The sequence below is a fragment of the Clarias gariepinus genome, chromosome 23, assembly GCF_024256425.1.
Source record: "Clarias gariepinus isolate MV-2021 ecotype Netherlands chromosome 23, CGAR_prim_01v2, whole genome shotgun sequence".
Lineage (NCBI taxonomy): Eukaryota > Metazoa > Chordata > Actinopteri > Siluriformes > Clariidae > Clarias > Clarias gariepinus.
The window spans coordinates 16,600,124-16,613,216 of NC_071122.1; the positions used below are offsets into that span (position 1 = coordinate 16,600,124).

Here is a 13,093-nt window from a genome sequence, read left to right on the forward strand (position 1 = left end):
GTAACTTTAAGTTGGCTAGTATTTTTGAATTGGGAGAGTTGTTTTATTGTGCCCACTGACAGCCGTGCTGTAAGTAACAACCAAGGGACCCTGAGTAACAGGGGGCCTTAAAATACTATGGCAAATGAAACATGTTGGTATAATCAAGGTTGGGAAATTAAGGGTCCAGAACATCTAGTGGCACTTCTGCTTAGTGACAAAGAAATAGCATTAGCAGTCAGTGTTAGCACAGTGGGAGGATCTCCTCCTGTTTGATCAAGAGCATTCTTCCGACAAAAGAAATCTGGAATCTAGAAAATAGACCTAATACAAATAGTCATCCAAGATCAGAGGTTAACATGGCTACAACTTCTGAGAAGGTTCAGAATTCAATTACTTTCTAGTATAAAGCTTGAAAAATGCATCTGTATTAGTATCCACACTTATTAAAAAGAAATGGTACTGTGCACTTCCTTGTAGCTGGGGTGTTAACCCTGCACACTGGATGGCGATTGGTATTAGTGTTTTTATTAAAGTTAGAATTACTTTGATAGAATGGTGAACAATCATTCCATGACATTTAACAATGGACCCCAACACAATGTTGTAAATACAACATCAAACTTCATAACATCAACATTTTATACATATTTCTAAGCTAAATTACATCCTAGACACACTTATTGTCCATAACTATAGGACTAAAATGTATACTAAATGTACAAAAAGTTGCATCTTGAGGGGAAACACCCTTTTAATCTTGGCATGTAGGCTCTTACAGGCCTACTGGACAGTGCCCTTAATAGAACTATTTAATTGCATTAAATCAGTCCATTGGTTCTTTTACCTGGTACATTACGACTCATAAACTGCACTATCATGAAATCATGTCTGACCTCTGCATAAAGTAATGCTAACTAAACAGGATATTACGTAGTCAAGACCTAGTCTAAACTAATATTCTTAGGATCTTAATCATATAGCTAATTGCAGTCATGGTATAAGGAACTTCTCCATCACTACAGGCCGCTTTTACGCAGCGACAGACGGGTTAGTAGTCTTGACTCCGAGCATCCTCCCCTCTCCCCCCCTCTCCCCCCCTCCCAGCATGCGGCTGCATTCGGCCTCAAAATCCACTCATCAGCCTTATATAATCTCCTATGTATCTATAGTGACTGTTCTGTTCGCAAAGTCATCGCACAAGCTTTTCAAACTCTTGCTTGCGAACAGCCAGTGCATTTCTAAGAATAGTGCAGCTTGTTTATAATTTGCGCAGACAAGCAAAAGATGATACCGCATCACGGAGCGATGCGCAAGGATGAAGAGGAGGAAAACCTAAGGATTACTGGATCGGCTCGGTCATCATCATCACACCCCGTTTTTAGGAAAGAAATTGCTGAATCACAGGATTTACAGTGAGTTGTCTTTTTTTTTTTTCTATCCGTACACCTGCTTTCTTTTAGCCTGTGCAGTGAGGCCGCTGCGTCCGGCACACACGAACCGCCGACTGATCGCAGTACTGACGATTTGTGTCTTACCTGCAGAGCAACGATTTCGCCACGTATTCCTCTGTCGAGATGTACAGCGGGACGCGCAGATCTCGGCTTGATGCGGTACTAATGAATGTCTTGTGGATGTCCTCTCTTGTCCCCGGCTGTCTTCGAAACGGCCGTTTCCTCAACGGAGCGCGCACTCGCTTATCCCACGCGCGCTCCCGTTTCTCACTCACTGAAAGTGAATGTGGATCGGGAACGCGCATGCCTGCTGGACAGGTGTTAACGACAAGGGGCTGTCTTTTTAATATTTGGCCCTGATAGGAATATGGGAATATCCAGTTTACTAACCAAATATGATCACTGAAATCCTCTGATCAAAACTTAATGTTAGTTTAGAACATCAGTCAGTTTATTGTTGATGATTGTATAATAATAATAATAATAATAATAATAATAATTATTATTATTATTATTATTATTATCTATTTGTCACGGGTACCTTACAGCACAATGAAATAATTTTTTCACATATCCCAGTTATGAAGCTGGGGTCAGAGCATAGGGTCAGCCAGGTGCCCCTGGAGCAGATAGGATCAAGGGCCTTGCTCATGGGCTCTACAGTGGTAACTTTGCGGTGCTGAGGTGAACCCCCGACCTTCCAGTTATAAACCAAGTAACCCACAGCTTCAACTAATTGAGGCACCACTGCCCTAAGATAACATAACATAATCAAGAAATAATTGATGCATCACATTGCCAAATGATTTCTTTATATTAATTTCCATAATTTTCTTTTGATTCTGTTAAGCCACTTTGCTACAATGACCATTATTAAAAGCGCTATATAAATAAAAATGAATTAAACTGAATTTTAGAGCACCCTGTGTTTTAGTCCTACAGTGTCTGAAACAGTACCAAAAGCATTCACCTATTATGTAATTAATTCCAGAATTATTATCATCAGTTAGCTTAATCTGCATGTCTTTGAACTGTGGGAGGAAACCGGAGAACCCGGAGGAAACGTACTAAGCCTGAGACATGCAAACTCCATGCAGACAGACTGGATATGGGAATGTAATCTGGGACACAGAGGTGCAAGGCGACAGTGCTGAAATTACCAGTGGTTTATGTGCTAAGTGAAGTAAGAGTGGGTGATAACGTCCAGCTTTTTTATATCAAAATATAAAGGAAAGAGAGAAACAGTCTTTTAAAACAAATACAAAGTTTGTTGGGAAATTGTAGAGATATAGCAAAACTTTCTTTTTAGCATTTTGTCGTGCAATGCGCAATAGCGCCACCAAATGGGACTATTGCAATTAGCAATATCAAGCTTCCAAATTATAAATGCGCCCCAAGTGGTGCTTTTGCAAATTACACATAAAAATGCTGTCTGCAATTTGCAGTACCGCGCCGGAGTGGCTAATGTTTATAAAAACGGCTTCCAGGGTGATGCAGGCACTCTGCTTACTAGTTTAAATAGAAAACAACAAATTATTGTGGAGATACTGTATTATAGCACTACTTCCTGATGGCAGCTTCGACACCATGCTTGTTAGCATACCTCAGACAAATGATTTGCCCTGCCCGAAAACATAGGGGATAGACTTTCTCTTGCTTTGTCTTAATATGCTGCATGCCAGATTTTGTAAAAAATGGAGAAAGTTTGTAAGAGATAATGCAAAACCCTGTTGTCCTACTGTTGTGTTACCTCACGTTCTGTTCGATTCTTGGGCTAGCATGCTAATGCTCATGCTCGTCTTAGCTTTGAGTTCCACTCATAACTCCTGTGTCTGTGTCTAGTTCTGTTGGTGCGTTTGTTCTTTTATTTTGAATGTGTTAAATAAGAACCTGTCTGTACTGCATCCTCACCTTCATAGTTTCATGACAGAATGCAAGACCAATCGATGAATGTAGCAGATACAGAGAGGAGTAAGGGGCCAGGAACCCCATTGCTATGGTCAATTGTCCCTGATAACTGTGTCTGTAAAACCCCAACCCAGCTGTTACAGTACATTTTGTATTTCAAGTTTTGAGCATGATTTCTCAGTTTGGCATCATCTATTTAGTCAAATCTTAGTGGCTACTTTAGTTAGTGTTTGTTATCTGGAAAGCTTATTACTGTAAGGCATAAATCTGAAATTAAACAGGAATGTTTTCACAGTAAATTATAAAAAAAAACTCATTATCATTGTTTAACAGAAAGTAAAATAACAGAGAAATTCAATTATGACATGCAACATAGTGTACATGATGCTAATCATCATCAAAAATGTCTTGTTTAGTTTATTCTCTTTTTATGTCAAATAAATAATGTTTTAACTCCTGTGGGATTCCAGTTAGTTTCCAGGTTTTAGTTTTATCATTTCATTGCATAAGTTGTCAATAGATAATAGTCAATCAAATAACCAAAGATCAAAGACTGTATCCTTTCACTTGTTTCTCTGACAGTTTGAATTCTTCCACAAGATGGACCACAGCATAATCTTTCATCATTTATGTGCAGCTTGATTTTGATTACAAAAAGCTTCATTCTTTTATCCTTTTCAGTTAAACTAGATATTTGTATTTTTGTTTCTGTAAGATCAACTTGACAAAAACCTTTGATTGCATCACTGAACAGCATACAGTAAGACAGCTAGTTTTAACATTTCTTCTGTAAATTTTATTCATCATGCATATTGCATGTGCTATGATGGTACACATTTAAAAACCAGTCAAATACTTTTTTACTTTTCTACAATTATCATTTTTCTTTCCATGAAAGAACAGCTGAATTCTCAAATCAGATTGTGTTGATTCATATTCTACAAAAGCAGTTACAATATTTAAACATGATAAATTGGTGTATATTAACATTGTCAAACTCACTTACTTATCGTCTATACCGCTTTATCCTGTTTTCAGGGTCGCAGGGACCTGGAGCCTATCCCAGGAGGCTTAGGGCACGAGGCATATTACACCTTGGATAAAGTGCCAATCCATCGCAGGGCACACACACATACACACACACCCATTCACACACTTCGGGCAATTTGGGAATTAGCCTAACTTGCATATCTTTGGACTGTGGGAGGAAACCGGAGTACCCGAAGGAAACCCACCAAGCACGGGGAGAACATGCAAACTCCATGCATACAGAGACGGGAATCGGACCCGGACCTTGGAGGTGCAAGGCGACAGTGCTAACCCCTACACCATCATGCCGCCTCATTGTCAAAACGAAATAACCAAAATTATTAAACAACTCATACGCAGAGACTTGTGTGGAGAACATGCCCCATAATTTAAGCCTAACAATAAACAGATTTAAAATAGGATATTCTTTAGCAAATTATAGCTCATAATCATTGACATGTGAATCTTAAGAACCAGAGTTACCTAGTAGGAACAAGTCACCACCCTGAACAACAAAAGGGCAACCTCTAGTGCTCTTCTTTGGTTATTGCAGTAACTTTCTGTTTGTGTGTTATGCAGAGCACATACCGTAGCCACCTCCCCATAATTTCATGTCTCCCCACATGTAATTTTGTTGAATATGTAGTGATTTATTCAAGGGTCATGCACCAAACCAAGATACTGTGAATGGATACATTTAACATGTGCATGTAAAACAGACAGATATGCATGTAAAACAGACAGAATTTAGAAAATATTAAATAAGATAGGTTACTTGCCCAGGGGGTAATTAAACAGGTCATATTAATGAGAAATGATTATGTTAAGAAAGTAGCATGTGTTTGGAATACAGTAGAAAATAGCTTTTGGTAAAATCTCAAGAAACTAGAAGTTACCCACGTCATTGTTTTCTCTGACCACATCTTTTCTGTAAAGTTCATGGCTTAGCACTATATCTTCCTTATTTTAATAATGCATTGCACAGTTCCTAACCTAGTTTTATTCATTTCAGTTTTTTTCTTTGGTTAATGCAGGCCAATAATGTCATCCCATTAAAATCTTTTGCACAACCACAGATACTGGTTGTTTAACAAATGAGAAGCTGGTCAGTCTGATTTCTACTCAATCAACAAAAGTTAAAAAGCTGTTTCTAACTGAAATATATTAATCACTCCAGTAATCGTCTTATTAAAGTCTCAAAAGAATTTTACTTATTTAAATCTAAACAATGACTTTTATTGCCTTGGCAGCTAACTTTTTTATTTTGGACTGTTTATAGGCAAATTCTAGTTCTAATTACCTGACATGTACTGATGTTGCATGATTTAAAAGAATTAACTCAAAAAATTGTTTTTAAAATTCTAATGTGAGACCTACTTAGGTTAACCACATTTTCTTAAGGTACAGTGCAACATCTTTGGACAGGAATGAATGTCATTGCCACAAGCAGGTAAACTGACAAATCGGACTGATGAACCTTTATAATGCTCCAAACAATTGAACATTGATTGGAACTTTATATTTGGATATCTGAAGTATCTTCATTCATTTCGATGAACCATCAAAATTGTAGTATTCAGTGGTGCATGGTAGAACACACACACACAAGTAATTTCCCAGAATTTCTATTAAAGTTATAAGGCAGTATCTACAGAAGTATTGTGAAAGTGCTAACATTTTTAGTGAAGCCTAATGCAATATGAAGCCAAATTATCTCCAACAATGCAGTAAAGTGCTCATTAATAACTGTTTACAGTTTAATAACAATTTTTATTTAAAACTTATCCTAAACCCACTATCAATTTGCATTTTATTTGAAGTTCTGTTCAATTTGATCTAATCATAAAAAATTATGATAAACACACCAAAAACAGAGAGAGACCATGGTTATCAAACCCACAAAAAACAGACAGACATGCACACACACGCACATTTTGATACATATTCTGGCATTACCCAGACAACATTTTGCATTCCCCCCACAAAAGAATCCTCTAAATTCTATGTTCTTCCAATATATTACCTGCATATTGGGAGTGAATGATAAAAGGTATATAAAGAACAGTTTCTGCACTATAAGAATGGAATGATAATGTACTGTAGACAATGTACAAACTAATGGCAATATTCTAGACACTTGTGAAAGGGGAATAGAATATGATCCTGATTTTGCTATTAAATATAACTGTTTATCTAAATTGTATGGAAATAGTTTTAAGACAGTGATAATACAGTGACAGTATTAGCTTAAAGTCACATATACACTTTATATAAAATAGATACATAAATATGATGCATCTTAAGGTATAGCACTAATTTAAGGCCTGTTGGGTTTTTATTTTAAAATAAATGTTCCAATGTCCAATGTGAATCAATGTTCCAAAAAAAAAAGTCGTACAGAATGAAGACATGCATTTATGCCAGACATCTCCATTTAACAGACTTGTCAGTATCTCACTAACAGGTATAGTATGATTATTTCACTGTCTTGTTCTATTCCGGTCTCTTCTAGGTTCCACATACAGTATACGAATGTCCACTTGTCAGACATTAAGGAAAAAAAAAAAATTCCTTCACTGCATCACTGATTTTTGCAACACCCTGCAAAAGAAAAGTTTAAGAACCAGTGGTGGCCATAAGTATTAAGACAACATATGTCAAGTATGTATAAAGAAAACAATGGTTTGCAATAACTTGTTAATTTTGCAAATTACAGTAGTTATGGTCTATATCTGGTTAATTTTTTTTTTACTTATTAACTGAAAACCTTGCTGATATTCTAAAGCAAGATACTGTTAGTGAAAATATAAAGAGAAAATTAAAAGATTAACAGAACAGGCCATCTTTTGACTACATAGTACCGGTTATGTTGTAGTAAATAACTGTGACTGGCGAAGCTGGTGACCAACAGTTAGAGATAGAGCGGTTAGAGACAGTTAGAGCGGTTAAAGTAGTTTTGGAGTTGAGGAGAATAAAAACATGGAGGTGGTGGACAGTCTAGCTATGAACTAATATTAAGAATGTCTGAAGCTAAATTAATACATATATCACACAAACCTCTAAACAAATTGTTTTAAACCAGATCAGAGCACACACACACTTGAAAAAACTGTTACTTATAATATTTTCATGAATACTAAGGAATTAAATATTTGCAGCTCCAACAGAAAAGTAAAATATGGTTCCTTAAACAGAGTCCAATAATCTCCAGGATCTCTATTGCTGTGTGGAGCCTACAGAGAATGAGCAATGTTTTTCATCGTGTTATTATGACTGAGTTACCAAGAGCTGTAAAATGTATTATATAGTTGTCAATGATACAACTGCACTTAAAATTATTAAAATTTGTAGTAGACATACACCGATTAGCCATTACATTAAAACCACCCAGCGCCACACGCAAGGCTGCCTTTTTTTTTCATATAAATGGATATACAATACAAGAGGTTTTTAAGAAGCAAAAATCAGGTCAAGTGGAAAAAAATATATACTGTACTGTTTATAATAGAACTTTGCTTTAACAGCACAAAGAAAAGGAGAAAGAGAGAGCAAAAAAGAAGAACCATGTGAGACCACATAGTTATAAGCGTAATTCCCAGAATATATATTTTTTTCAGTTTCTTAAAAAATGTGGCATGAAAATCATGTTACTTACTAGTGTTAGCGTATATATTTAAAATATATTACAATTATAAAATAATATTAATAATTAATACTATAATTACTAAAGGGATTAATAATATATATATATATATATATATATATATATATATATATACACTGCACATGTTACATTTTCATTAGGGGCTGGGGGCCTTAAACATCTGATCCTAGAATCGACCCTGGACCCATCCCATATTTACAGTAGATTTATAGACAGTGAACAATTGGAACAAACTCATTTTAAAAGTCTTTTTTTTTATATATATAAAAAAGTGTTTTTTTTTCTTTTAAAGAAAACAACCAGGTCAGATGAAAGAAGTATCATAAATAACAGTTATTTATTGTAATTTAGAAACTACTGTATATATATATATATATATATATACTGTATATATATATATACACACACAGTAAGGTCAACAAGTATTCGATCACCCTGTGATTTTGCAAGTTCTCTTACATAGAAATCATGGAATTTTTTTAGCATAGCTGCATTTCCACTGTGAAGAAAAATCCAGAAATCATATTGTTTGATTTTGTAACAATTTATTTGTGAATTACTGTGTAAAATAAGTAGTTGATCACTTGCTTATCAGCCAGATTTCTGACCCTCAAAGACCTGTTGTTATTTTGCTTTTAAATAGTCCAGCTACACTCTGCTCATGATTCTAAATTAGTAGCACCTGTTTGAGGTCGTTAGCTGTGACACCTGTGCACCCCACAATCAGCCAAAGTCTAAGTTGCAACATGGGCGAAACCAAAGAGCCGTCAAAAGACACAAGAGACAAAATTGTAGACCTTCACAAAGCTGGAAAGGGCTACGGGTGATCAAATACTTAATAACCTCACTGTGTATATATACACATTAAAAATAATATTACCCCTTGGACTGTCCAAAGCAAACCATCATTTAGCTAGAAACTTGTTATTTAGTGCATGTACATCAATTGCATGTGTAGCTTTTCGTAATTCTCTATGTGGGTGAATATTTAGTTTACCAGCACAAAGAAAAGGGAGAGGATTAGGAGAGAGAGAGAGGACAAAAAGAAAAACCAGGTGAGAAGCCACATAATTATAGGTCTAATTCCCTGCATATTCTTTATTATTATTATTATCGAAAAATGTGGCTACTAGTAATTCTAATGTTGGTGTTAATCAAAATATATTTTAAATATATGCAAATTATATAATAAGTACTATTTAAGGCATTAATAGCAAGACACTATACATGTTACATTCTTATTAGGGGCTGGACTCCTTAAAGGCCAGATCCTAGGAACATCCTATGGGTGCTCTATCGTTGACTTTTCTCGGCAAATTGTGCTACTTTGGCACAATAATTCCCCACACTGTCAGTTTGTGTCATTCCTGGCGTAGAGGTTTATTTACCACGAGAGGGCGCTGTTCTCCTGCACCATAGGTACTTTTGGCATCTTTTCTCCATGACCCTGTGTACTTACCTGAGAGGCACAACCACTTACACTTGCTGTTATATACATGTATATAGCTCAAATACGGCTTCACTGGCCTCTTAAGGTCGCGTTATTTCAAGCCCCCCAAAAAATAAAGTAATAAAGTTTTTTATATTTCTTAAAATCAGATATAACTTCCTGATTAAATCATCGGCCGCTTACAAAGGTTACATATTTAAGAATGAGGCTTTGTTTAAAAAGAAAACACATCAGTCACAAAAAGCTCTAAAGACTATCTGTGCATCGTGGCTTTAAACTTAAACCACTTTCTATTTAATAATACTTCTGTATTGTAATTAAAACATTAACAACTAGCTTAAGTACGTCATTGGGAGAAAAAGAGTTTGTGGAGATTGTTAAAAGAAGGTTAAAGCTACAAATAAGATGATCTGCTTTAACGCAATCAGTGAGGCAAATACACTCATGATACACTCACGGCTGAGAAATTAAAGAAGTAGATTGGATAAAGATTAAGTTTTGTCTAAAAACAACTCCAGGTACGGTAAAAGGTGTTGCACTTCGCTGTTATTTCAGCAGTGAAAATATAAATGAGTCAGATATCTAAGTACTGCAAGGTTTCATTTAATTCTGTTTAGCGATTGTTTAAGATGCGCCCACAATGACGCATGCGCAGTAAGCTGTCAAACTGTATAATCTGACACATCACTGCTCAAAGTTTCACTTCAACTCAACATTTTGATTTAATTTATGGCGCAGGTTTAACTTCAGGCAAACACCTAGGTTTTTATTAAATACTGTTCTGGCAGTTTTGCGTGATGCTGTGACAAATTCTGTCTGGACAGACATACCAAGAGACTGGTTTCTGGTCCTCCAATGTATAAAACTTTAAATATATCATTGAAAGAGCAAGTTCTGACCAAGGTACAGACAAAACATTTCTGTTATTTATATAAATATTACAGCAGAACATTTTTTAAAGAAGACCCATTCCGTATGGCATTGGACTACGGTTCGGAAGATCCCAGGTTCAAATCCCACAACCACCAAGTTGCCACTGTTGGGCCTTCGAGCAAGGCCCTTAACCCTCAACTGCTCGGATCTGTAATGAGATTAAAAAAAAATGTAAGTCGCTCTGGATAAGAGCATCTGCCAAATGCCTAAATGTAAATGTATGTCTATGTCCCAATTTGGATGTTATTACTTTCAAGTCCAATAGGGGTCATTGTTGCTATTTCACCTTTCCTCCAGCTCTGCTACACCAGTGAAAGCGCGCTGGAACGAGAATATCGACACTGAAAACCCCAAACCGAAAATCCTTTGCGAGGCGGGCACAAAAATAACCCGGTTTTCCTATACAGTGCGTGATTTGGCGTCGTCGCGCGCAGTGTATGAAACATATAGAAGTGTGGAACGCGCTGTGTTTTGGAGCCCACGCGACTCAGGGCCATTACCCACCGGAAACTGGCGCGTGCACCGGAGCTGGTCATCCTAAGGATCAATTCATTTGGAAGCGGGCTTTGAAGAGCATGATCCAGGCCGTGGACGAGGTATGTGTGCTGGGTTTTGGTATACCTTTTCTCCGACTCGCTGATAGGCAGCAGTAACCGTGTGTGTGCTTGTGTGTGTGTGTGCTTGTGTGGTGCGCAGTGACGAGGTTATTTACGCTCGCGCTAGACGCGGCGTTTCACCCAGAGCTCGTGCACGGACACCGAACCTCTCCGTTTTCACGCAGACCGTGATTTTTTTTTGTGGAACTAAACAAGCAGGGGACATGTTTGGAATAAAATCCGATATGTTCTCGTGGAGGTGAATTGAACGCCGTTTTCAATGCTGACTGACGTCGTTTTCCTTCCTAGCCATTTCACAGGACGGGTAAATAAATAAATAGCTCGCGAATCGATTGTCAAGTTTCGCAACGGGTTCAACATTCGAGTGAAACGTCACGGGTTCTGGATCAACAGTTCTGTTTGTTTGGCATCGAATGGATGTGTGAAAGGGAAGGAGCTAAATAACAGGTTAGGATTCCTCCCAAGTGCATTGCGTGATTACAGTGTGCATGAGCGCAGCGGCAACCTGTTCACTTTATTCCCCTTCAGTCTGGTGGAAAGTGAGTGAGTGAGGGGGAAGGGAAGGGCAATCTTTTTGAGAGCATCAATCTCATGTTGGGTCGATAATGAGTTCACATTCTCTGTCTCCGCTTTGTTTATGTTTGATTATTTCTTTTTCGGTGGCGGCGACACGTACAGTCTTATCTCCTTTATTGAAACTCGTTAAACAGGTTACGGAAACGCGGACACTTGACAGAAACACTCTGTAACACGCTACACATGATACAAAACACTTTCCAACTGGCTACACGTGACACAAAACTCTCTTCAACTCGCTACAAACGACACAAACGTTCACCACCTCGCTACACATGACCCAAAAAATTCTCAAACTCCCTGAAAATGACAAACACTCTCCAATTCGCTACACATGACAAACTCTCCAGCTCACCACACATGACACAAAACTCTTGCCAACTCGCTACAAGTGACACAAACATTCTCCAACTCGTTTCAAAGGACACAAACATTCTCCAATTGGCTACACATATCACAAAACACTGTCCAACTCGCTACAAGTGACACAACAATCTCCAGCTCGCTGCACATGACAGAAAACATTTTCCAACTCGCTACACAAGACTCTTGACACACAGCAGAAAATGCACTTCAGCTCATCAAACACAACAGAAACCCAATTCCAGCCCCAATGCATGAGAGAAACCACTGTAGTATATGTAATCCTTTCTTCCAGTCACAGCTGATCTCGTGCCAGTTGCAGTATTCTGCTTCAGCTGATTGTGGCCTGGGTATTAACTCGTTTTCACAGCTCTTAGATAGTGGCTATTGGTATTATTTATTTATTCTTCTGTTGGAATTTCTTTTGTTTTTAAAATATGTCCAGAATCTTTAACTTCGTTCACATTTCTCACTCGCATGTTACTAATCAAGAGAATGTGAGCAAAAGCTTCAGATCTAATGTTTATCACAGGGAGAGCCTTTAGCCACAAGTTATCTGGTAATGTCAAGTATTGGTAACAGACACAGTGGTTTTTTATTTATTTATTTATTTATTTTTAGTATTGTTCCAGTTTTATGCTTGTGTGTCAGTATCACTGTCATATTCCATGTCAAGCATGTGTGATTTTTAACTGACACGAAACACATCCTAAACAAAGCTGTGACATGACTACTGTCTGTAGTATCTCTCATATTATCAAAGTTTTATGAAACATATGTTTTTTTTATTTCTAACATTTGTTCACGATTATTTTAACTAGCATTAAGCAATTCTTTTTACTGATAAGCTCATTGAAGTTCACCCTGGTAGACATATAACTATATGCTTCTCGTTGGCTGGCAGCATGGGTGTCTTTTCCCGCTCGGGTTGTGATGGAAGCTGTATGTAAGAGGGCGCTGGTTTATTTGTCGGTGAGTGGGTGTTATTGTGGGGGGGAGGGGGGTTTGGTGTGTGGGGGAGCAAGGCCGGAGATGACAGCGGCCTCTTTGTCTCTCGTCTCTTGGAGGCGTGTGAACGTGTCTGTGCCGGCCCTGGCTCACGTGTTGTCCCCCACTCTGC

The 13,093-nt window shown here is 37.5% G+C and overlaps 1 protein-coding gene across 2 annotated transcripts in view; it reads left to right on the forward strand.

Moving 5' to 3' along the window:
- The first annotated feature begins 10,732 nt into the window (after positions 1 to 10,732).
- pik3c2b (phosphatidylinositol-4-phosphate 3-kinase, catalytic subunit type 2 beta) overlaps positions 10,733 to 13,093 on the forward strand; it is a 57,399-nt gene continuing 55,038 nt past the window's right edge. The window contains exon 1 of one of the 2 annotated variants that reach the window (XM_053483917.1): positions 10,733 to 11,013. The gene's annotated coding sequence lies outside the window, so the exon portion shown is untranslated. Of the gene's footprint in view, positions 11,014 to 11,168; positions 11,482 to 13,093 lie in introns of those variants that run through there. The other variant, XM_053483919.1, reaches the window with a different exon arrangement.